Source organism: Hyperolius riggenbachi, chromosome 5, assembly GCF_040937935.1.
Source record: "Hyperolius riggenbachi isolate aHypRig1 chromosome 5, aHypRig1.pri, whole genome shotgun sequence".
In the NCBI taxonomy this organism is placed as follows: Eukaryota; Metazoa; Chordata; class Amphibia; order Anura; family Hyperoliidae; genus Hyperolius; species Hyperolius riggenbachi.
The window spans coordinates 100816289-100842157 of record NC_090650.1 but is presented as its reverse complement, the minus strand read 5'-3'; the positions used below and the strand labels follow the sequence as shown (position 1 = coordinate 100842157).

General features: G+C 42.6%; 1 protein-coding gene across 2 annotated transcripts in view; it reads left to right on the top strand.

Annotated features, from left to right (window-relative positions):
- Nucleotides 1–25869, top strand: part of HIBADH (3-hydroxyisobutyrate dehydrogenase) — a 235397-nt gene that overhangs the window by 137518 nt on the left and 72010 nt on the right. The window lies entirely within an intron of this gene.

The window sequence follows — 25869 nt, the reverse complement described above, 5'->3', positions numbered from 1 at the left end:
AGTGAACACAACAGTCTTCCAACATGGAAGACAGGAAAAAAAAATTCAATGTTTAAAAAAACAACATAAACTGTGGGCACAGAGTCCCTTGGGCGTCGCCTTCTGAACCTGACCCACAGGGACGGCAACATTGCATGCCAAGGCCAAAGGAACCAAGTCGGTAGCCGGGTTGGGCCGAGCCATGACATGGTGCAGTTCCTAGGGGACAGGTTCTGAAGGCCACGTCCAAGGGGAGGCCCAAGTAGTGCTAGAATTAGAAGTTCAACAGAAACATACTGGGTGCGGGTACATTGGGGCACAGAGCCAAACTAGTGCAAAAAACAAGTGCGAAAAAGGACACTATAGTCCATGGGTGTGGGTAGAATGTGGGCACCAAGTCCCTTGGGCGTCGCTTTTTAAACCTAACCCAGAGTAAAGGCAACATGCCATGCCAAGGCCAAAAGAACCAAGCCAGCAGCCGTGTTGGGCTGAGCCATGACATGTTGCGGATCCTAGGGGGCAGGTTCTGAAGGCCACGTCCAAGGGGAGGGCTTGAGAAGCACAACTTTCTTTTTCATTTGTACGTTACAATTTTGGGTCTGACCCTGATCCAAGAAAAGTTGTAGATGGTTGGTCAGGAGTGTCTGGGGTACTAACGGTTGAACTTCTAGAACCTGTTCCTAACTGGGTGTACCTTCGGTCCTCAAATGCACTACCTCTGTACCCTTGTTAGGTTTGGGAAGGGGATTGCTAGGTTGTAAGTGGTCTAAACACTGGTGGTTGGGCTTGAAGCGGTGGTTCCATGTGTAATTTCACAGCCTCTAGAAGGCTGGAGTGGCACGACAGCATACTACCACTTGGGACTTTGTCCACCAAGGGAAGAAGGGACATGAGGGTGTGGTAGGCTGGGTGCCCTTGATGTCGCAAAAGTTCTGCACTATGGCTTTGCGTTTGATGCATCTGCTGCTGCATTTGCAATACTTGGTTGTGGTGCTACTGTTGGATTTGGTCAAACTGTGCATGATATTCATCATGCAGCAGTTTCCCTTCATCCTGGTAGTGCCGGTGCACCACATCTAGCTCTTTCTGAAGCTATTCAATATGGAACCAATAGCCCTCTATCAGGTTGCTATCGCTATCTGTCTCCATCCTGCATCTGCCTGGTAATGATGGATTCTTGGCTTCTGAGGATGCCAAGTAGGCCTGACACTGCCTCAGTCTACCTTCGTGTGGGTACAGGAGCAGCTCACCGTCTCCTTGGAGCTGGAGGGGTTTCTGCCTCTAAGACTTGGACTCTACGGGGCTGGGCAGCACTAGTGGACAGTGTCGGTTGGGGTAGGATCAGAGTCCTGGGGAGGGAGGATCAAGTCCTCAGTTTCAGACTGCCTGGAGTCCACGGAAATCTGCCTACTGGCAGGTGGTGGCGGCGGCGGCAAATAGTCTGTGTCCAGCACAGAGTCATCATCAATGTCATCAAAGTTATCTTCGTCTCTGTCCCCAATACCAATGACCTCCCGATCTGTGTTGAGGTCCTCATCCTCCTGAAAATTATCTTCAGTTCTGTCGATAATGCAAAGGAAAATGTTACCATAATATACCTTGTTTTGTTGTTGTTGTTATCATCATATACAGTGTTTTTACAAATGGTAAAAGTAGTTAAACTTACTCATAGCCTCCACAGAAGTTCTCAAGAGTGCCAGCTGACGTGCGTAACAATAGGGTGTTCTTTTGGAGGATCCACTTCCACTCCTTTGTTCTTTGTGCTGAATTCTCAGTTCCTTGACATAGGCGTCGCATACACTGCGCCATCGGGTCTTGTATTCTTCAACTGCAAAAAACAAAAAACTATTTTATTATTTCTCTCCTAGGTTCATGGCAACTGGCCAATCCTACACATCGCTACACATAACATTCAGAATTGGGAAGAGTACGGTGGCAGGCATCATAGTGAGGACCTCCAAAATGATCTGGAGAAGGCTGAGGGCCACATATGCATATTTCTTCCACACACCAGAAAATGGGAGGAGATCGCAGACTGCTTCTGGACAGAGTGTGTGTTCCCAAATTGTGTAGGTGCGATCGATGGAAATCACATCAGGATCCAGAAACCATTGAGGAGTGGCAGCCATTACTTCAACTATAAAAAGTAGCAGTGGCTGATGCGGACTACAAATTTACATATGTAGACGTGGGGTCATACTGGCGTGCCAATGACTCTGGCATATTTCCAAATACATCCCTCTACCACCGGCTGGAGCAAAACCAACTGCACTTACCCGAAACGAAAACCTTTGCCTGGGAAAACGACACCCGACTACCCCTTTCTTTGTGGGAGATGAGGCTTTTGCTCTGTCTACCCACGTTATGCGGCCATACCCTGACAGGGGCCTCGACCGGAAACTGCTCATTTTTAACGCACGGCTCAGCCGCACTCGCCGAATGGTGGAGTGTACCTTTGAAATCCTGGCGAACATGTGGAGGATGTTCCACACACCGCTGCTACTGAAGCCGGACAACGCTGTCCATGTTGTCAAAGCAGCATGGATCCGCCACAATTGTTTGCGCCAGGAGGAAGTGGACATTCCCAATGTTTCAGAGGTACTCCCACTTCGGCTGATGCGTAAGTGCGCGCAAAGGTCAAGGGTAGTCGCCCTTCACAACAGGGATGGCGTGTGGCTGACTTTTTTTTACAGGACAAGCATAACATTTTGTTTATTTTGTTCATTGTTTATTTTGTTCATTGTTTATTTTGTTCATTGTTTATTTTGTTCACTGTTTATTTTGTTCATTTTTTTTTGCTCATTGGTTATGTGTTTCATTAGTTTATTTTGTTCATTGTTTTATTTTGTTCATTTCTAATTAAAAAAAAAATTACGTTTGTAAATTGTTTGACTGGACGTAATGTCGGTTGTGGGTACACAGGGCATGCGTGTATGAGCCCCAGGCAAGCAGTCTTGTGCCTGCGGCCCAGACACACGTGGTTGGGACACGGGTAGTGGGTGGGACACGGGTACACAGAGCATGCGTCTGACCTGCAGGCAAGCAGTTGTGCACCTGCGGCCCAGACACACATGGTTGGGACAAGGCCTGTGTGCTACAAATTCAATATGTACCCCCCACATCAAGAAATCACACAGCTGCAACACATCACACCCTCCCAACATCCATTGTAAACATACCTTGAGCAGTTTTCCGATTCCTAATCCCTGCACATAAGTTTTGCAGATGTCCTCCCACAACCTTCTGCACTTCCGGATGTTATTGTGTTCTAGGTGTCCCTTGTCTCAGAGGGCAGGTTGCCCCTTCACTTGGACAATCAGGTCCTTGATGCTGTATGGCCTTATGTCTAACATCTCCTTCCAGAAATCAAGAAACTGGGATGGATACCACTCCTGCAGCACTTTAAGGCCCATGTACCAAACAAACAACCAAGATGGCCACTGTACCATAGAGCTGTATCATACAGCATACACAGGAAAGCAGCTAGAAAGGTCCGTTTTTATAGCCAGTGTGTTGTTCAGTTCTGTTTTTCATTGGTTCCTATTGCCCTGCAAAACCTTCTTTTTCAGGTCTGCAGGGAGCAATGATCCGGAAAATTAGGGCTTGTAGCATTTTTTTTCGTTCCGGGGACCTGAACGTACGCAAAGTATTCGTACGGATGGATGTGTACGGCCCTATAGATCAACTTTGCATCCGTTCGAGTCCGGTCCGTTTGTACAGTATACGTTCCGATCCGGGAAAAAACGCTAATGTGAACCGGGTCTAATTGCAGTCTAAGAACTAATATTTACATTTTGTCCTTTTACCTAGATGGACACTGCTCTTCTGTCATAAACTCTTTACACATTAATTGAGAAGTAGTTAATTTGTTTCTTTCAGTTCTCCTGTGATTTAATCGTATGACTATACAGGTTATCGGTTTAACTCCACTTACTTAGCAGCTTTTTAAATACTTATATCTTCTTGGCTTCCCTGTTCATCAGACTATGGAAAACTTTTACTATGGTGACAGAACCTTCTGTCATGCTGCCCTTACACTTTGGAACTCCCTGCCACACCCAATCAGGATATCTTCATCACTGGAAGCATTTAAGTCCAAACTGAAAAGCCTCCTGTTTAGTCTGGCATTTATGAACACCTGACTATTTCCGCTGTAACACAGTCCAGCTTACACCCCCGTACTGATCTAGGACATATCTGTGAGCTTTGAGTCTTATGGGAGAAAAGCGCTTTACAAATGTTGTTGTATACGTTGTTAATATCAGACTCAAAGTTAAAGCTATAGTGTAGTGGATTGTTGTAATCTTAAGTAATGAGACTACATGGTATGGGGTGTGAATTGCATTTATAAGGGGGGGTGGCCAGGAGTGTAGAAGTGTGGACTTGGTAAGCGTATAGTCATTGCCATCTCACAGCCAGTTTGTCTTACTACTCTGGTGTATGTTCATCTGGTCCCTATATTAATTTCTCAATGCTAAATAACAGTTGAACGGTATAGTCCTGTCTCCATGCTGAAATGCTCGAAGGGGTCCTCTCTGAAGGAATTATGACCAAAATGTGATGCTTCTTTGACCCTCCGTGTGGTGCCTCCAGAAATGGCAACTTCCTTTTCCAGGCTTCATGTAGTAAGCTACGGCGAAAGAGAGGGGACACAATGGGTGTATACTGCGCTAACTAGTGGAATTACTTTGGAGAGGACCCCTTAGTGTTCCAGCACAGAGCCACAAAGGAAGGACCATTCCGCTTCAGTTGTCTTATTTGGTTTCCCATATTTTACATGTAAGATGACATCTACAAATGTGTACATTTACAAGTGTAGTTAGCATTTCTATTATTTACTTTCAATATTTGTAAGATGGTAACCCATCCTCCAATGTTAATATCTTTATAATAAAAGATACATGGTACGTATAAATCTATGAGGTTGTAAAAAGTAAAGTTTAAGATCTAAAGAATTGGAAGGTGAACCGGTGAGAATGTATATGTAATTTCTTATTCCAAAGAAAGACTAAAGATATGCTGAAGATCTATAGAGATTAGGCAGCACAAATTCTGCTTTATGGTTGGCTGCTCCTATTTGTTATGCGAATCTGATCTATCCTTCAAGTGTAGCTTCCACATTTATAGTTTCATTGGTCGAAATACATGAGCAGTAGCTATAAAACCCATAGATTTGGATGGAGATGTACCTCAATTGATACCTTTGCATTTATCGTTAATTCTCCTCCTTTTCTTGGAATTTAGAGACCTGCCTTTCAAAACCTTTCTGCTTCACATTTTTTTTTTTTACTTTTATTTGTTTTATTCAAATAGTAGTGTTACATCAAGTATCCGCTCAGTTCTTTAGGAGCTTAGCTCTGTTGGTGGGAAATCCCTTTGTTTGAAACCACGTAGGAACATACATTTCAGTCAGCAGTAGACCCAAGGAAGACTAGATATACAAAACCAAGGCTTGCCTTAGTGCATATGTTGTGTAATTGACGTTCCGTGGATCAGTCTCTGAGGACCATTACCACTGACTGAGAACTCTCACCACTATTTTATTTTTCTGGTAAGCGGAGTATGTAAGCATTTTATGTAGTGTAAAATCTATCTATCTATCTATCTATCTATCTATCTATCTATCTATCTATCTATCTATCTATCTATCTATCTATCTATCTATCTATCTATCTATCTATCTATCTATCTATCTATCTATCTATCTATCTATATATATATATATATATATATATATATATATATATATATATTCTATAATCTATATTTTTACAATTTATTTGATAGCTAGTATACATGCCTTTTTTTTCCTTCAATGACCTTGTAGGGCCCATTCATACTATAAATCGCAAAACCGTAGCGCTTCCGTTTTGCATGGGTGATTTAACAGCAATTAGTGCGGTAAAATCACTGCTCACGCTTCCGTGATTCAGAGCGATCGTGATCAGCGCTTTATTAAGCATTGTACCACGATTGCTCCAGAATCACGCAAAAAAATGCTGCATGTAACACTTTTTGCGATTGCCGCTAATCGCAAATCGCACACAATCTGCACCAATTGTTCCAGTGAGATTACTGCCATGGGGTTAGAATAGCACTAGCGTTTTAAAAGCTCCAATTGTGGCAGTGAGATCACTGCCATGGGGTTAGAATAGCACTAGCGGTTTAAAAAGCTCTAGTGCTTCAGTGATCAGCGGGAATCGCCTGCTAATCGCCGTAGTGAGAAGGGCCCTTAAAGAAACCTCCATAAGGGCTCCTTCATTGCGTTCTCCTGCAGTGCAGACTTCTATGACTGTACTCTGCATCTTTCTCAGTGAAAATTACAGCACAATTTTGGTGAGCCAGTTCCCAGCTAATTAAAGTGAACCTCCGGACTAAAAATTGACTCAGCAGCACTGAAAAGGCTTGGTGTTTCTTTAACAGTATCACAGCATCAGAACTTTGTTTCTCTTATCCAAGCCTCATTTTTAGCTGCACAGAAGAAAACTGCCCGGGCTTTTTTCCCGATGCTGTGCAAAGCATGATGGGATTTCTGATGTTGTTGCTCTCGTTCTGCTGTTTTGGTGCAAATTATTTTTTTTTACATTTTGAATTTGACATTTGAAGCCTAGCGTGTGCAGCTGGGAGGGGTTATCAGGAAACAGGACAGTTGGAACTGTGTCTTCTGCTCCTTGTCACCTCCTTTCAACCAAAAAGATGGCTGCCCCCATGACAAAGATGGCAGCCCCCATGAATCACAAACATTTGCCTGTTCTTTTAAAACAGGGTGGGTAAAAAATGATATTACCTATCTATTCTAATTAACATAACTAATGTAACTTAATGACAGTATGTTTGTTTAGGCTGAAGTTCCCCTTTAAGATGAGCCTGTTTTTTGCTTCTGCCATACACTGGCCTCAATTCACGGAGCATTATCAAACGTTTATCAAACGTTTGATAATTTACCTCATGGGTAAAATCTCATTTTGAATTCACTAAGGTGTTATATATTTGTTGAACGTTTTATCGGTAAAACATTCGATAAATATATAACACCTTAGTGAATTTAAAATGAGATTTTACCCAAGAGGTAAATTATCAAACATTTGATAAAGTGTTTGATAAACGTTTGATAATGCTCCGTGAATTGAGGCCACTATGTAAGATGAGGGCCAAAATAGTTTGGTACTAAAAACAGGCCTTAAAGTGGGATTGTCAGAAATATTACCAAATTCCTTTTACCCACTGCTCAGTGTTTATTATGTAATGTACATGCAGTTTGCATTGCAAGCATTCCAATATATAATATATTACCCCTCCCACATTCCTGCTCCTCACTGATTGGCTGAGGGCGGTTCAGTGTGATAGGAGGCTCAGAAGGGAAATACACCTCACCCCTCTGCAGAAGTTGCTGAATTAGAATCTATGCTGTGCTCATGTGTGTTTACAAAGCAATCTAGATATTACAGTGCAGTTTCTAAGAGAGAAAAAGATAAAGGGAGGAAATGACATCAGGATTGGCTTCAGTCAGAAGCAGTAAAGATGTAAAATGCCAGAAACACTTTATTTACTATATAAAATTAACAGAATTCAAAACATGGACAGTACAATACATATGTTATGTAAGTAGAACAAGTATTTATCTACTTACATATGTGTTTGTTCCCCTGGCATAGTATGCATGTCCCTGCTGCTTTAACCTCCTTGCCGGTTATCCCGAGCTCAGCTCGGGGTAACCTGCGCAGGAGGATATCTCAGGCCCCGCTGGGCCGATTTGCATAATTTTTTTTCCCTACACGCAGCTAGCACTTTGCTAGCTGCGTGTAGGTCGCGATCGCCGCCGATTCGCCGCGCCGAGCCCCCCCCCCCCTTCCCCCGCCCCAGACCCCTGCGCAGCCTGGCCAATCAGTGCCAGGCAGCGCTAAGGGGCGGATCGGAGTTCCCTCTGACGTCACGACGTCTATGACGTCGGTGACGTCATCCCGCCCGGTCGCCATGGCGACCGGGGAAGCCCTGCAGGAAATCCCGTTCTCAACGGGATTCCCTGCATACTCTGATCGCCGAAGGCGATCGGAGTGGGTGGGGGGATGCCGCCGCTTAGCGGCTATCATGTAGCGAGCCCTGGGCTCGCTACATGATTTAAAAAAAAAATTAAAATAAAATAAAAGTGCGGCGCTGCCTCCTTGCCGGATTTTTTAGACCGGCAAGGAGGTTAAGGGCCTGTATACACTAGTGCCCTTCTGTCTGCTTCTATCCTCTTTAAAGCAACACATCAATGTTACAGACTGATAAACATACCTGCTGAAAAGCAGACAGAAGCATGCTAGTGTTTTAGGGCCCTTAAAGTGAACCAGAGACGAAGCACCCTCATGTATTTTACCATATATATCAGTGGGAAACGCCTACCGTGCCCTCTGCTTCATCATTTACTGCTCAGGCTGCTTGTTAGCAGCCCTGATAAAATCCCTGACTGAGCATTCAGTCTGGCTTTGCTCAGGAATCATTATAGCTGAGTCTGTCTTTTCTGATGCCTTTTCATGTCTAAGCCTGCCCCCTTCTGGCTCTGCTATAATTACTCCGCTATAATGATTCCTGAGCAAAGCCATACGGCATGCTCAGTCTGGAAAAAACAGTGAAGGATGAAGCAGAGAGCAGGGTAGGTGTTTTCTCTAATGTTCCCACTGATGTATATGGTAAAATACATGAGGGTGCTTCGTCTCTGGTTCACTTTAAGGTGTTAGGCCCTGATATTTTTAATCATGCAGCATAAGTTTGCAGCTCTTGCCTGGGTTGAGTAGAAGCATAATTGGGATGGCTGAAGCGTTAGTAAGTTAGTTGTGTGATTGCAGCCTCATGCAGACAATCAGTAAAATGCTGCCATGGTTCATTACTAGGGATGGTCAATGAGAAGCTAGGGCTTATGGCGTGCATTCAAATTGTAAACAGATTGGAATTGTGCCAATCAAAATGGGCAAGAAGTGCATTTGTTTGGCCTAGTTCCGAACTACAGACAGGTTGCATAGCATTTACATGAAACTTAAATGATAAGCATCTCTCTGACCATCCCTACTCGCTAGTGTGTACACCATACTCTGTGTGAAAAAAGTACTGCTATGGGTGGCCCAGAAAGTAAGTCCTGCAAATGGTAGAAAGAAAAGACTTCAGAAGCCGTGAAGAAAAGGAGTTTGGCACTTTCCACACAAAGACCCGCTAACACATAGCTTATTTTACAATCCATGTAAGCAGAGAGCCAATGTACACACTGGAGGTGACATGCCAGTATCATAACATGGGGCTTTGACCAAAACTGTAAGTATATAGCATTTTTGACAGGTGCATTATTTTAAAGTGCACCTGAACTCTTGCACAGGACAGAAGGAAATCACCCTGTAAGTATTTAGAGAGTTTGGCCTGTCTAATTCCCCCTCATCTGTGACTAATTACAACTGTCATTTGATCTCTCAGCCGTGTAAGCTGGCTGCCTCAGCAGAGCAGCTAATTTGTAAACACAGGGTGTTAACCCTATGTCTGCTTCCATGAAAGCAGGAAGTATACACTGCAGATTTATTGCAGATTTGTATCAGCTGTAACAAAGAAATGTTTTTCTTTAACCCTCCTTGCGGTTTGCAAAAATCCGCCAGGGGGCAGCAAATGCGTTTTTTTTAATTTTTTTTTATTTTTTTTTTGTCTGCTCAGTGGCATCCCCCCAGCCCCTCCGATCGCCGGAGGAGATCAGGAGATCCCGCTCAAAGAACGGGATCTCCTGGAGGGCTTCCCCCGTCGCCATGGCGACGGGGCGGGATGACGTCACAGACGTCGTGACGTCAAGGGGGACTCCGATCCACCCCACAGCGCTGGCGGGATGACGTCACCGACGTCGTGACGTCAAGGGGGACTCCGATCCACCCCACAGCGCTGCCTGGCACTGATTGGCCAGGCAGCGCACGGGGTCTGGAGGGCGGCTACGGCGTGACGGATCGGCGGGTAGCGGCGGCGATCGGGCACTGCACGCAGCTAGCAAAGTGCTAGCTGCGTGCAGCAAAAAAAAAAAATATGCAAATCGGCCCAGCGGGGACTGAGCGGTGCCTCCCGGCGGCATAGCCCGTGCTCAGCACGGGCTTACCGCCAGGGAGGTTAAAGTTTCGTATGTTGTTGCTTAGCTTTTAGAGCAGAGAGTTCAGGTCCACTTTAAGACATTTTAAACGCCCTTCACTTGGCGTACACTAAAATACCATGTATAGTATGGTGAAATCACGTGTGAATAGTGGGGGGTTTTTTTTCTCTGCTTGGCAGAAAAGTTAATTCTAGACGCAGGAAAACGCCTATTTCTATTACCTAATTATTGCAGAATGTTGGCCTTTTTACTTCTAGTTCTCCTTTAAGTGGAGCTCTTGTGTTGCTTGGGAGCTTTCGGTGTCTGGCTCCATCTCCACACAGTAGTCTGGAAAGTTTTTTTTCCCCTCTGCCCCCCTCTTGCATTGCCTTGGCATAACTTTCTCCACTCTCACGCATTCTATGTTTCTGGTCTGTTAATTATGCGCTAGATTCCCATAAAATGTCTGCTTTCTCAGGCTCTCTCAGCAAGTTGCCTCCCCAATTGTTTCAGACTTTTTCTCTTGTAAACCCTAAACTCCTAGTTTACATTCTTTGTTCTTTTTTTTTTTTTTTCCCTTCTCCCTTGATTTTCTTCATGCCTTATAGATGCTGTGTCTAATGAAGTCTTAAACATGCGTTTTTTTTGTTTTTTTTTTTCTACCTCTTGAACACTGTGAACAAAGAAACCGTTTACTTTTACGCGGAAGTTATGTGTCTAAAATACCTTGTTGTCCGTATCTGAAAAAAAAACACCAGGGGATACTATTTTTACTGTAATGGCAGCATCGAAACTCTGAAACTCTTGCTCACTGTTTCACCAGTAAAACTAGACAGTGCAGTGACAGTCAAGTACAATTTTTGCCTGCAATGCCCCCAACTAGTGCATATCCAATATTCATTAAGAAATTACTTTGCTCAGTTTATTTAGATGACATCATCGCTAAAACACCTAATGTTTGAAATAAGGAGTTGACTGGAAATGATTTTTGATGCTTCCCCTGTTGTCCTTCAACTATGTTTGGCTGCATTCATTTTGCCTGATCAATTTCTTGCATATGACAGCTTCCGGCCTCTTGCACACTGCACGCGATTCTGATTCAGATTCCGCTTTTTAATCAGTTTTTACATCCGATTCAGATTCCGATTTGCAGTGTGCAGCGAGCAAACTGCAAATCAGAATCTGAATCGGATGTAAAAACTGATTAAAAAGCGGAATCTGAATCGGAATCGCGTGCAGTGTGCAAGAGGCCTCCAACTGTCCCTCTTTTGGAGGGACAGTCCCTCTTTGGGAGCCTTGTCCCTCTGTCCCTCTTTCCTCCTCATTTGTCACTCTTTCAGGACTTTCTCCCTCTTTTTTCTTGCAAAGAAGAATGGGCAAGGATTTCAGTCTCTAGATGTGCAAAGCCCGTAGAGACATACCCTAAAAGACTGGCAGCTGTAATTGCAGCAAAAGGTGGTTCGACAAAGTATTGACTCAGGGGGCTGAATAATTGCGCACACCCCACTTTGCAGCTATTTTTTTTTGTCTTGTTTTTTTTAATGTTTGGAATGATGTATGATTTTTGTTCCACTTCTCACATGTACACCACTTCGTATTGGTCTTTCAAGTGGAATTCCAATAAAATTGATTCATGTTTGTGGCAGTAATGTGACAAAATGTGGAAAACTTCAAGGGGGCCGAATACTTTTGCAAACCACTGCATTTCTCTACTAGTAATGTGGTTGATTGACTCTAAACTTTATTCCCATCTTTTAAATTGATAGATGACTAATTTTAAAATGTTAAAATGAAGGAAGATAAACCAGGATAGAAAGGACCAGTGTTTGAATTATAAAACCTTTTTTTTCTTATGAAAACTTTATGGTGTGTGACCGGGCATGATCAAGGGTGTTGCAGGGGCGTGGCTTAAGTGCCCCTCTTTCTCATCACAAAAAGTTGGGAGGTATGATATGAAGATGAATAGTATACCAGTATATTATTCCTGTCAGTAGATACTGATCTCCTTCACAGTCTGATCTGTTTGTGAAGAATGTATGGTACTGCTTGACTACTTTCATCTCTTTAAAGATAATCTGAAGTGAGAGGTATATAGAGGCTGCCATAGTTATTTCCTTTAAATCAATACCAATTGCCTGGCAGTCCTACTTACTGATCATTCTGGTCAGTAGTGTCTGAATCGCACACCTGAAATAAGCTAAAACTTTTCAGATTTTTGTCAGAAACATCTGATCTGCATGTGCTTGGTCAGGGTCAATGGTTATGGCTAAAAGTATTAGAGGCTGAGGATCAGCATGACAGCCAGGAAACTGGTATAGTATAAAATTAAATATATCAGCCCCCATACCCCTTTCACTTCAGTTTTTTTAAAGCATACCTGAACCAGCATATAAAATAAATGCATAAAGTGATATCTATGCTTGCTTAAAAACACAGAAGGAGAGGTGTCCCTTTCCACCTTGGTTCCCCATTTGTCACCATTGCAAGCTTGTCTGACTGGAATGCCGTGGCCCATATCCATGTATGAGCTCCTGTGCAGTGGGAATGCTCATGAGCTTGCACAGTGAGCACATGCTCACCGTGCACAAGAATGACTGCATCTGAACTCTGGCCATGTGCAAACACTCTACCATGCATGCCGAGGCTACAGTGAACAAGCGCTCGTGCAGTGAGCATGCACGGAAGAGACCCTTGCATGCCCAGCTCTGCAGCCTCCAACACAAACACTGTACCAGGGAACATGGGGGACCCTTTCATACCACTATATGTGGTTTTACATTTTAGAAACCAAGTTCAGGTGTGTGTTAATGCAAACAAGATGCTGCCATTTGTGTGAAAGGTGCCATAGGAAAACATGAGAATTGCTTTGAAAATCCGTTATAACTGAGAGAAACTGATTAGTAAGTGTAAAAGGGCCCTAAGTCTGCACTAAGCAAGAAGTACATTTTATTGTCTTCCTCTGCAACCTTAACCTCCTTGGCGGTATTGACGAGCGCCGCTCAGGCCCCACTGGGCCGATTTTGATTTTTTTTTTTTTTATAAACACGCAGTAAGCACTTTGCTTTCTGTGTGTTTCGAACGATTGCCACTACCCGACGCGAAAGAGGGCCCCCCCCCCCCACAGACCCCGTGGCCAGCCTGGCCAATCAGTGCCAGGCAGCGCTGAGGGGTGGATCGGGACTCCCGATGACGTCATCACGATCGTCGCCATGGCGACAGGGGAAGCCCTAAAGGAAATCCCGTTCAGAACGGGATTTCCGGACAGGCTTGATTGCTGGCGGTATCGGAAGGGTGGGAGGGACGCCGCAGGGAGTGGGAATCATGTAGCTAGCGCTAGGCTAGCTACATGATTTAAAAAAAAAAAATACAAAAAAACACTGCGCAGCCACCCTGGCGAAATAAATAGAACGCCAGGGTGTTTAAAGGGGTTCTATGGTATGTTTGAAAAAGCTTAAACTGACACTTACCTGGGGCTTCTATCGGCCCTCTGCAGCTGTAATGTCCCGTGCCGTCCTGCTCCGACGCGCCGTTCCCCGTCTCCGGTAACCTGCTAATTATTCTAATTAGACATATACAACTGTGGCTGCGCACATCATCTGGTGCTTACTACGCAGGTGCAGTATAGGAAAACTTTGTACTGTGCCTGCGCAGTAAGCTCCCGATGACGCGAAAGCGAGCATGCGCGCGGCCATGCAGCCGCAGTTCTATTCGCCTAGTTAGACGAATAATCAGCAGGTTACGGGTGGCAGGTAACGGAACATCGGAGGAGGACAGCACGGGACGTTACAGCTGCAGGGAGCCGATAGAAGCCCCAGGTAAGTGTCAGTTTTAGCTTTTTTTAAGCATACCAGAGAACCTCTTTTTACCCAGCATGTGATTTGGTACAGGCGTGCGGTCTCATGAATGTCGTCTAGCATTGCACAACTATAATGACCCTCACTGCAGTTCAGTTCTTTATGAGCCCCGATAACTCTGACGTGATTGTTTGACTTCCCGTTCACACCTGTTGTGCAATCTCGTGTAGCATTTCTTGACATAGCCTGCAGAAAGATGGATCGGGGAGTTTTCGTCGTAGGGGAACGTCGCTGGGTCGTTGCTGTGAGTATGTAGCCTTATTGCTTTTCAGGGTTTTCTGCAGTTACCCATTCTTACCAAAGGGGAAGAGGAATCCTACACACTACAAGGTTGCCGATTAAGTGTATATAGTATTTGGAGTAAGCACTCCCAATTCACAAACCGCTAAGAACACAATGAAACGGTCACAGCTGTGGCTGAGACAAACACTAGAGTGATCATAAGTGTGTCTAATAAGACATCTAGAACACGCCCAGCTGTGAGGATGTCACCCAAGAGATCAAGTCCCAATGCAACATTCCTTGCATGTGTGTAGGAGGCTTTAGAAAAAAATATATGTTTCTAGTACAGTGATCTGCAAACTTGGCTCTCCAGCTGTTAAGGAACTACAAGTCCCACAATGCATTTCACGAGTCTGACAGCCACAGTCATGATTGATAAAGGCAAATGCATTGTGGGACTTGTAGTTCCTTAACAGCTGGAGAGCCAAGTTTGCAGATCACTGCTCTAGTACAATGTTATAACATGACATGTATCTGCATGCTCGGAGAGATAGATATGTAACACTGGTTACAAGAGGCTTAAGGTGACACTTTCGGTCTAATTTCTAGAAAAAAAACCTTTGAGCAATCAGATAAATCTGATCAGAAGAAAAATCGTTCACTACACCATCAACTAAACAATATTGAGTTGATATTTGCTTCCTATCTATCACAACATACAAGAAAATCCAAATTTTGGTTTGACAAAAATCCATCAACTGAGATTATTTACAACCAATCCGATCAGAATTTCTGATCGCTCAAACGATTTTTCGCTAGAAATTGAACTGTTAGTGGCCACTTTTATGTTTCTAGCTTCCCTTTATGGAGATTACACATTTGTACGCATTCAACAAACTTGTGCAAGTCAATATTGTTTTCTGGCCCTAGTTTAGTCTTTTAGTCTTCTTCTATAATCTTCTATTGTTACAGTATTTTTTTTCAAAAGCCATATGGCAAAATTGTGAATGCTAACATGTCCTATAGCACTGTTTCTCAAACCTGTTCTCGTGACTCCCCAACGGTGCATGTTTTGCAGGCAGCCTCACCTATGCACAGGTGGGGTAATTAGTGTCTCAGCTAGGTGGATTCCATGTAGCTGAGACACTAATTACCCCACCTGTGCATAGGGGAGGTTGCCGGCAAAACATGCACCATTGGGGAGTCACGAGGACAGGTTTGAGAAACACTGGCATATAGCATTGGGCCTGATAGAAATATATATATATTAAAATTTGGTTAACAGCAGCTGAGGCATTAAAAATGTTCTGTTTTTATATCTTTATGAATAGTTCTTGCTAATCAATGCTTTAACTTCCCCCATAAACTCACGGTAGCAATTTTTTTGTGTTCAATTGTATATAAAATATAGCTTCAGTTACAAAAGGCTTCAAGCAAATGCAAGAAGAGTTGTTAAAACTCTTGCACACTGAAACCGATATTTAAAAGTGTAATGAAAGTGTCACTTGATTTAAGTTGTTAATTAATGGGTATCCCATATAGAAAACATTTTGCTAGCTTAATGTTTAATATGGCTGCAAAACTTCATATAAAATATTGGCTGTATATGTGTAGGCTTACACTCAGAAAAGTACAAGTATGCAAATGTATGTGGTAGATCTACACCCTAATATCCACCTAATATAAGAAAAACTACCTGGCTGTGAAAAATATATATATATTTATTTTTTTTTACACAAATGGACATCCAAATAAAACTATCACTGAAGAGAGTAAAAAGGTTGATGCTACAAATTAAAATCCCGCTTCTAACCTAATCTCGCTTTTTAGGTACTATAAGATTACAATGTTGGCATTTGACCCACCCCCTTGCAAATTTGAATAAATATGATTAACGTAGGTATTGGCAAAGGGGAGTTTTAAGAGTTTGCCACTGCTGTCACAGGGTAATTGAAGAGAAAAAAGTGGTAGTTACGGGGACAAATGCAAACTGCCATAATTTCTGCACAGGTGTATGGCTGCCTCAACAAAAGAACTAAACGGTGAGCTTGTGAAATCTCACAGAGGAAAGGAAGAAAATGATGAGGTTAAAGTGAACCTCCGGACTAAAAATCTACTCAACAGAACTGAAAAGGCTTGGTGTTTCTTTAACAGTTTCACAGCATCAGAACTTTGTTTTTCTTACCAAAGCATCATTTTTAGCTGCATTTTTATCTAAGCTCCACCCATCAAAGAAAAAAAGCCCAGGCTTTTTTTCCCTGATGCTGTGCAGAGCATGATGGGATTTCCTATGTTGTTGTTCACGTTGCCTAGCAACTGGAAGAGGTGATCAGGACACAGGACAGTTGGAACTGTGTCTCATGCTCCCTGTCACCTCCTTTCAACCAAAATGATTGCTGCCATCAGGAAATCAAACCTTTGCCTGTTCTTTTAAAACAGTGTGGGTAATGGTGGCCATACACATTGGTCGATTTGCCATCAGATTCGACCAAAAGATAGACCCTCTCTGATCGAATCTGATCAGAGAGGGATCGTATGGCCGCCTTACTGCAAACAGATTGTAACGCGAGCTAGACTCTGGGTTGAACACCGCAGCTCAGAGCACTAACCCTGAGCTACCATCGTGGTAGCCGCCGGGAGGTCCATGCAGAGCATTGTGCACAGCGGGCGATTTCACTCTCCCTGGCGATCCAGATACTGGCGGCCATTCCTCTTCCGGTCTACAGAGGCTCTGCATCCCCCTGGTGAGATCGCCAACTGTCAACATGACGGCCGTCAATCTCACTATAGGTTACAGCGCCACCTGGAGGATGGAGGGAGAACTGCAGTGCTGGATTTAAAGGGAGGTGAGTAAGTGCATGGGCTGCTCCAAGCTCTCTTGTGGTATGATTTTTTTTTTCTTGCTTTTAGGGTCTAAAACAGGCATGAGCAAACTCGGCCCTCCAGCTGTTACGGAACTACAAGCCCCACAATGCATTTGCCTTTATCAGTCATGACTGTGGCTGTCAGAATCCTGCAATGCATTGTGGGACTTGTAGTTCTTTAACAGCTGGAGGGCCAAGTTTGCCCATGCCTGGTCTAAAAGCACATAACATTTTTTTTACCACTTTTAGACCCTAAAATTATGAAGGAATCATACCACCAGGGAGGTTTAAGGAACAATGTTCAGGTAAGAAATGACAGCACCGCCACAATCAAGCATTTAGTGATATAGTTGAATGTTAGCCTACCATCAGCTCACATGTACCAGAGCGCATGGAGAAACTTGCAAGCATGTGGTCGGACGCATACATGTAAAAAGGGCGCCGGGAAATGTGAGCACAGGGTGACGCTGAAAAACATCTCGCCTTGCGCCGTGAATGCGTGCGAGGTAAGTGAAACTCTTTTTATTTGCAATGGTTTAGGTTCCCTTTTAAAGGGAAAAAAATGTCTGCCTCCATATCCCTCTCACTTCAGGTGTCCTTTAAGCAGAACACTATACATCCATTTTCCTTTTTAAAAAATACCTTTGATTAAATTAAATTCAGATTGCTACATCAAAAATACAGCAGCGGTATTAAGAGGTCATAGTTGGGAGTCATTCTTATGATAAGAAAATGTTTTCAAATAAATATATACATTACTTTTATGTAAAAACCTTATTTGCATACTGTTGATAAATGGACTAGACTTATTGAGGTTAAAAGCTAAATTTAACACAGTGGATGAGAACCTGCGTGTACCTACTTGTGCAACATCGTTCAACTATCCCAGGGATTTTACTATTTTAATATTATAATTCTAACTACTGTATGCGGCTATGTAGATGTAGTTTTTAAAATGTAATATGATATTCTTCTGTTGAACAATCAAATTGTGTTTGTAAGGTACGGTAACTGGTTTTTACTTTTTTTTTTTTTAAATAACTACCGGCAATCAAATATTGCCACCTTGAATACTATACGCCTGCAAGAACTCGGATACACATGTACATTTTGGTGGTACACGGGATGCATGTGTGTATCTATCTATCTATCTATCTATCTATCTATCTATCTATCTGGGTAGCACAGTGGTGTAGTGAATATCACTATTTCCTTGCAGCGCTGGGTCCCCGGTTCAAATCTCAGCCAGGGCACTATCTGCACAAAGTTTTTATGTTCTCCACGTGTCTCTGTGTGTTTCCTCTAGGCGCTCCAGTTTTCCTCCCACATCGCAAAAAACATACAGATAATTTAATTGGCTTCCCCTAAAATTGGCCCTAGACTATGAAACATACTCTACACATACAGACATATGACTATAGTAAGGATTAGATTGTAAGCCCCTCTGAGGGACAATTAAAGAGAAACTGTAACCATGAATTGAACTTCATCCCACCCAATCAGTAGCTGATACCCACTTTCGTATGAGAAATCTTTTCCTTTTAACAAACTGATCATCAGGGCGCTCTGTATGGCCGCTATTGTGGCGAAACGCCTCCCACAGTGTGATGTCAGGACCCTGGTACTGACATCACACTGTGGGAGCCTTGTGGCATTGTGGGAAATAACAGCTGTTTACAGATGTTTCCAACTGCCAAAAAAAGCAAGCATCATCTCCTTCCACTGACACCACCTGCCAGCAGTAAAAATGTCAGCATGTAATTAATGTCAGAATGTAAATCAGGGAGAGGAAACATTTTACTATGGGCAAACACTAACTAAATAATTTATACATAATTATTGTAAAAATTAAGCACTTTTTTTTTATTACATTATTTTCATTGGAGTTCCTCTTTAAGTGACAAGACAATATACGCTGTACAGCGCTGCGGAAGATGTTGGTGCAATATAAATACTAAATAATAATCTATATATTATTACATTTGTAGTGCTAAATTAAATTTGTATCAAAATTGCCTTTTTTATATGGGAAACCTAAATTTTCAATTTCATTTTGCTACTCTGCTCTTACGGTGACCAGATTTATTTACTTTGTTGCTCTGCTAATCAGTTGTTAATTTGCACAATGTTTTATTTTATCACGTCTTTCTGCTTTAGAACATTCCCAGGACTGCAGTGACTGCTGGCTTCTCTGCAAGGGCCATGTACCTGATGTTTACCATTGCCAGGCAGTCCTATTGAGGCTAACCCAGCAGGCTAAGGTTCTCTTCTAAGGTCAGCACAGTTTAGATTCATCAGGCTGACATTTCATGCTGGTGGGTCATGAACTGTTGGTAATAGCATTAAATAGTGATTCAGTTGCAGCAGGAAGCACAACTCATTAAGAAGCCACTATTAAATCATCACTGCTAACACTCTGCTGCTCCTTGTATGGGGAATGCCCAAAGATAAAGGCAAAGACAGGTGTAGTATGTGTGTGGTTTTTCTGCTGGATTACTAGTTTAAGGCTGTTGCACACCAAAAAACACTTTCTTTTGGAGCTTTTGGAATAATATTATAGTGATTTGTGGCAAGCAATTTTCACAGCACTTAAATTGAACCAGAGGTGAAAATTACTGATGTGATAAACAATTTAGCCTCCTATTACTAAAAAATACGTATTGGATGCATGCGGCATCATGTGGTCCCGCCAGTCAATCGCCGCACAGAGCGGCGCTCCAGGAAGTAAACGCTGCACGTCACACCATGCAGTGAATGTTAATTAGCCATGTGCCTGGCCGCGGAGGAGGAAGGGAGACCTCCTCCTCCAACATCACGGAGCATGTGCAAACAGTCTTACACGGCTTAGCCGCTTATAACGCACAGCATGCAGCACTTTGTTTTTACCTTTGCGTTACAATGTAACGCAACGTGGGCACTGTGAACAGCCCATTCATTTTTCATTGCTGTGCGGTGGGCTGCATTACAGGCTGCACTAACATGCGCCTGTAACGTCCCACTGTGAAAGCAGCCTAAACAATCACAAAATAGGTTGAATGTTTTGCTGTCTCTAATCAGTAGCAGCCTATGAAGTGTCCCAGAGTGAAAATACATGAACTATTGACCTAGTCTTATCTCTCTCCTAAGGAGTTGTATTCTGCCAAGAAAACTTTTATGGCTGTAATTTGCTTATCAGTGATGTTTACTATATTCCCGACAAGCTACTGACAAGACAGAAGCTGTCTTTTCCATGCCTAGAAATTAACTCTTTCAGGCAGCAAAATAAAGCAAGTAAAACAGTCTGGTTATTAATGTTTTGTGCTGTACATACACGTTTATCTCCTCATGTCACATATCACCTCGGGTACACTTCGTTTTTCTATACTTTCTACAGAGTCTCAATTGCTGCTGAAATGCTACATGCACAGCTTTTGGGAAAAAAACAAAAAAACACTCCAGCCTATTCAATTACATTAACCAAGTGCTTTAAAAAAAAAAAAAAACGCTCGTGGTGTAAAACAGCCTTTATACATCCTGTGCAGAATTGCAACCATTAAGATAAGGGGTAGGTGTGTTTGATTAAAAAATATGTATTAGGTATATAAAAGTTTTCACACACCTCTTATAATGGCAGATTTTTGTGATTTAAAAAAAATACCAATATGAATTCAAAACTTTTCCACCTTTGTGACCTGTATTCTATACCATACAATTAAAAAAAAAAAAAAAACAATCTGTTGGTTAAAAAGCACAGTAAGGGCTCTTTTCCACTAAGGCGTTTGTGATGGCTGAATCACAAAAACGCAAACTGCTAGTGATTTTCCAAATCGCTACAGTTTGCTTTTAACATAGGAATCGCGGTAGGTCATTTCCACTACCGCGATTCATTTTTTGCCTGATCGCGATCGCGCGGCGGATCCATTATAGCCGCGATTTTGCTATGCAGTGCATAGCATAGCAAAATCGCGATCGCAAACATCGGGAAATTGCCGGGAATTTTTTACCTTTTGCTGAATCGCAATCGCTAGCGTTCAGTGTGAACGCTAGCGATTGCTAGTGGAAAAGAGCCCTACGGGCCATTTTCCACTAGGTGTGATCTGCTGTACGAAGTGGATCGCTGACAATCGCAATGAGCACCAGGATAACAAGTAAATTGCTGTGATCAATTTTCGCTTCCCTGATTCATTTTTTGCTGAATGCAATCACCCGCCTGCGCGATTGTCATCGCTATCGAGTTTCATTCCCAATAACTGCACGGCATAATCGCAAGTGGAAAAGGAGCAGACTTATTATGATTGCGCCTGCTAGTGGGAGATTTAGCCAGGTTTTGAGAACGCAATGCAATTGACAGGGACATCAGAAAATGCAGAAACTGCACTGTCTTATGTTTCCAACTATGCATTGTGATTCAGCGTGGAATCTCAATGCATGGTTGCATGCAGTTTGGCTTTTTTGCAATGGTATTACATTCATTCTGATGGGAAAATCGTGGAGCAAAACAGTGCTGTGCATCATGGTTGCAACTTTGCCCGCCAGTTGCATAATTGTGCACATTGTTAAACTACTACTTCCAAACTACTTGAACTAATTCTGCTAAAAAGTGTTTAGTTAGTCTATGTATGCTGTATAACTCTGTATAGTGATCACCTGGTAAGGAGCCAATGAAACTGGCTCCTTACCGAGAGGAGGAAGCCCGGCTGTCATATGACAGCTGAGGCCTCAGTCGCGGCAAGCAGGGATCGCCTCTGGTCCGCAGTAAGCTGTGGCATAGAATCTACGCTGCGGCAGATACGGCTAAGTTTCTACTTACCGCGGTCATGAACCGGTTTATGGAGCACATGGTGCATACATGAGTGTGTATCAGCCATAAGTCATAGAGGAAAGACAAGACTTTCACATGTTTCTCAGCCTAGATAACCAAACTACCTATAGCATATAGCAGCATAGAGGGCACTATTACAGCCAGGACCGCGAAGAATCACACTCATTCCCGGCCTGTCTGCTCCTGTCGCCGAGACCGGAAGTGGCTGCCGGCGGGGCCAGGAGCATCAGAGCGAGTCTACGTGGGCACCGGACCGCTGCAGGGGGCTGGTAGAAGCCCCAGGTGAGTGAAACTCATTTTTTTCAGGTGGCTTAAGTGTCCCTTTAAGTGCATATATCTGCAATGTGGGCATAGACTTGAATAAAAACCTAAAGCTGCCCATTAAGAGTCCAATTTCTCAAACGATTAACCATCTAATCGAATTGTTGCGATCAAATGGTAACTATCATTTGGGCTCACTAACAGAGGGGAGGAGAAGCAATCCGAGAGGACTAAAAAAATTGTCCAGAAATTCGAATCGACTGAGTAATTGATAGAACGATTGTTCGTTGTTAGCACCATTAACGGTTTCTGATTGTATGATCGATTAGGAGGTTTTACCATACCTTGTTCTATTCAGATCTCTCCAAAAATGTTTGGTGTTTAACCCTACATATCAGAGCTGGATCATCCACAAGGCAATTCTAGGCACCTGCTTAGGGCCTGGGGAGAGTCTAGGGGCCCGGTGGATGCTAGCCTCCACCAAATCGTACTAAAAAAATCCAGCTGATCATCATCGCTGGGCAAAAAGTGCCATCTTGCCTATGAAAAAAAACATTTGTAGCACAAAAGGTTTAAGGTCAAATGGGGCATTTGACCTTAAACCTTTTGTGCTACAAATGTTTTTTTTTTTTTATAATGTAGCACAGTGGGAAAAAAAAGTAAATTGTAAGCAGGAATCTGAAATTAAATATTTGCTTTATATCTATTTTATTATTTCATTTCTTAGTGATACAATACAGTGGTACAGTATTTGTGAAATTATCATCTAAGTACAGACAGCTTGAAATGTAGTCAAAAAACTAGAAGGATTTTTTTTTCTCTTGTTAAAAAATTGCTAGAGCAGCATCATCCCTTTGCTACATCAGCTGGGGATGTCATACAAGCAGGTGGAACACTAGAGGGCACTATATGGTAATCAACTCCTAATGAACTAGAACTGTCACAGTAACTAATAAATTACAGTGTGCTTTTTGGTAATTATGCATTCCTAACTAATCATTCAATGACAAGCTTGCAGGAGCAGCAGTATAGCGTCGCTTGCATGCACGGTTATGCTAATGTACTACTGCATTTCTAGGGATGGGGCCCTCTATCATTACAGCCATTTATTATCGGAAACTGTGTTCATCTAATCATAATTACTGATGATGAGGAATAATTAACTTCCTTACCCTCAATCCTGTTCCTGTTTAGAAAGCAGACAAAAACAATATTTTGTTATGACTTTTACGTTTTGCCTTATATTCAAAATGGCACAGAATAGCTGCTAAGCGCGTTTAATGCTTTCATAGCAATCTGTGTGTTTTCATGTAAACTCTAGTTTCATCCTCACCTGTGGACTAATGCAGGAAAAATAGACGACCTTGCAAGCCTTACAGTACTCTTGAGATATGTAACTATGCAATGCTGCGCTTTGTAACAATCTGTATTTCTCGCTCATTCTGGTAATATGCAATGCAGATCATCCTGGCTTGCCTGCACTCTGGGGATGTCTCATTCTCTGAATGTCCTGCTAGTTTTTCTTCAGTATTGCTTGTCTGATGGACTACAATATAACCATCATTCAAAAGTGATTATGGTGCAGATTTTGCTGGCTAGGCTATATTATGTGTCTTTATCATTTTTTACGTTGGAAGAAATGAGTTATAATGGTTTCATATCAAAACTAAGTACACATCTCTTTATCGTAGCTCTTGTTAGGAATAGGATTAATAAATTGCATTTTGTCTAAATACATTTATTGATTAGTACAGTTCTGTCAGTGGTCAGGATCTGCCATTTTTTTGTAACACAAAGATTGAGAAATATTCAAGAGATCCTTTTCTGATCAGCCCTGTAAAAATGTATATCTTTCCCATCTGTCTATTCCGTATGTAGGGGTATGTATGAGAGAGTTGGTGTCGCAGCTGTCGTGTAAATCTGAAAACATAAATTGGTTTGTTCAGTGCCATAACATAGATATTAACCACTTCACCACTGATTGGTTTTTAACCTTATGGATCAGAGCAATTTTCACATTTCAGCACCCCACCCATTCATTCGCTAATAACTTTATCTGTACTTGTCGCAAGAAATGACCTATATCTTGTTTTTTTTCACCATCAATTAGGCTTTCTTTGGGTGGTACATTCTGCTAAGCATTATTTTATTCTAAATGCATTTTACCAGGAATAATAAAACAATGATTTATCATTTTTTCTCAGCCATTATATTTTTAAAATAAAACACGGTACTGTGGATAAAACCCACAGATTTTATTTGCCCATTTGTCCTGGTTTTTACAATGTTTAAAATATGTCCCTAGCACAATGTATGGGGACAGTATTTTATTTGGTAATAAAGGTGTATTTTTTCCGTTTCGCATCCATTGCTAATTGCATGCACTTATTTGCAAAAATAACCGTAATATACCCTCATGACATACATATTAAAAAAGTTGAGTCCCTTAGGTAGCTACTTATGTATTTTTTTTTGTCATTTTTTTTTTAAACTATGCAAATGTTTTATTTTGGTTACTATGGGAGAGTGGGGGAGGTAAGCAGGTAATTTTAATAGATGTATGTATTTTGTATTGAGTATGTAGGTCTACTTTTACTATTTGGCCACTAGATGTCCCCTCACATTATCTTCCCGTTCGTATTGTTAGGCCAGGTTCACATCTGCTAAATGAGCCAAAAGGATCCGGTGAGCAGATTCGGTCTCCGCTTCACTGGATCCGGATGGCTCAGTCCGTGGCTCGGTTCACGTATGAAAACGGATCTGATCAATGATTAATCGGATCAGTTTTCACTCAGCAAATACATACCTAATCTTCTACAGCAGCCAGCGGTAGAGGGTTCCTCTTCTTCCGAAGTGACTACACAGCGCGTCATGTGACTAGTTACATGATGTGTCATGTAGTCACATGACGCGGAAGAAGACGGAAGCCTCTACCGCCGGCTGCTACGGAAGATTCGGTATGTATAAACCCTCCCTAGCCCACCCGCCCGGCTACTGCACCTTCCCCTCACCCTCCTATCACTAGATTCACGTCGGCCCGTTCCCCCATCCCCCGTGGAACGGTCCGTTTCTTCACTAGTGTGAAGAAACGTTCCGTTTCCCATTGCCCCAATGCTGCTGCATTTTTGTCCGGACCCGTTCCGCCAAGCAGAACGGTCCGGAAAATTAGGGCCTGCAGCAATTTTTAGGTCCGGGGACCGGAACTACGGAATGTATCCGTACCAACGGACGCATGTGAATGGATCCATAGGTTAACATTGGATCCATTCACATCCGTTCCGTTTGTACAGTATACGTTACGGTTACGTTCCAGAAAAACGCTAATGTGAACCGGTAACAGGAAGTAATGCGTGTGTTACTTTCATTTTCTCAATGACCACAGCATCTCCTTGATGCTGGTGGTCATTGATCACAAGAACTTTAGATCTGTGTACTAACAGGCGGTGACGATGACACGTGCGGTGAGATGTATATCTAGGCCCCTGAGGCTAAGATGAAGTCTCCGGGGGCGTAGATATACTGCATAAAAATCAATAAGCGGTTAAAGGACCACTACCAGGAAAAAGTGTAACATTTAAGATGCATGTGTACACATAAGTACATTACTCATGTAAAATTCTGTTCTCCTATGTTGCTGTCACTTACAGTAGGCAGTGCACGTCTTAGAGAACTGAAAGGTTTTGGACTAGTCCATCTTTTTATGGGGGAATTTCAGCATTTCCTTTATTTTACAAAAGCACTCCCCTGAGCAGATCTATGCAAACATGTTTGCTATCCTTTCTACTTGCTTGCAGACCATTGTGGCAGTTGGACTTC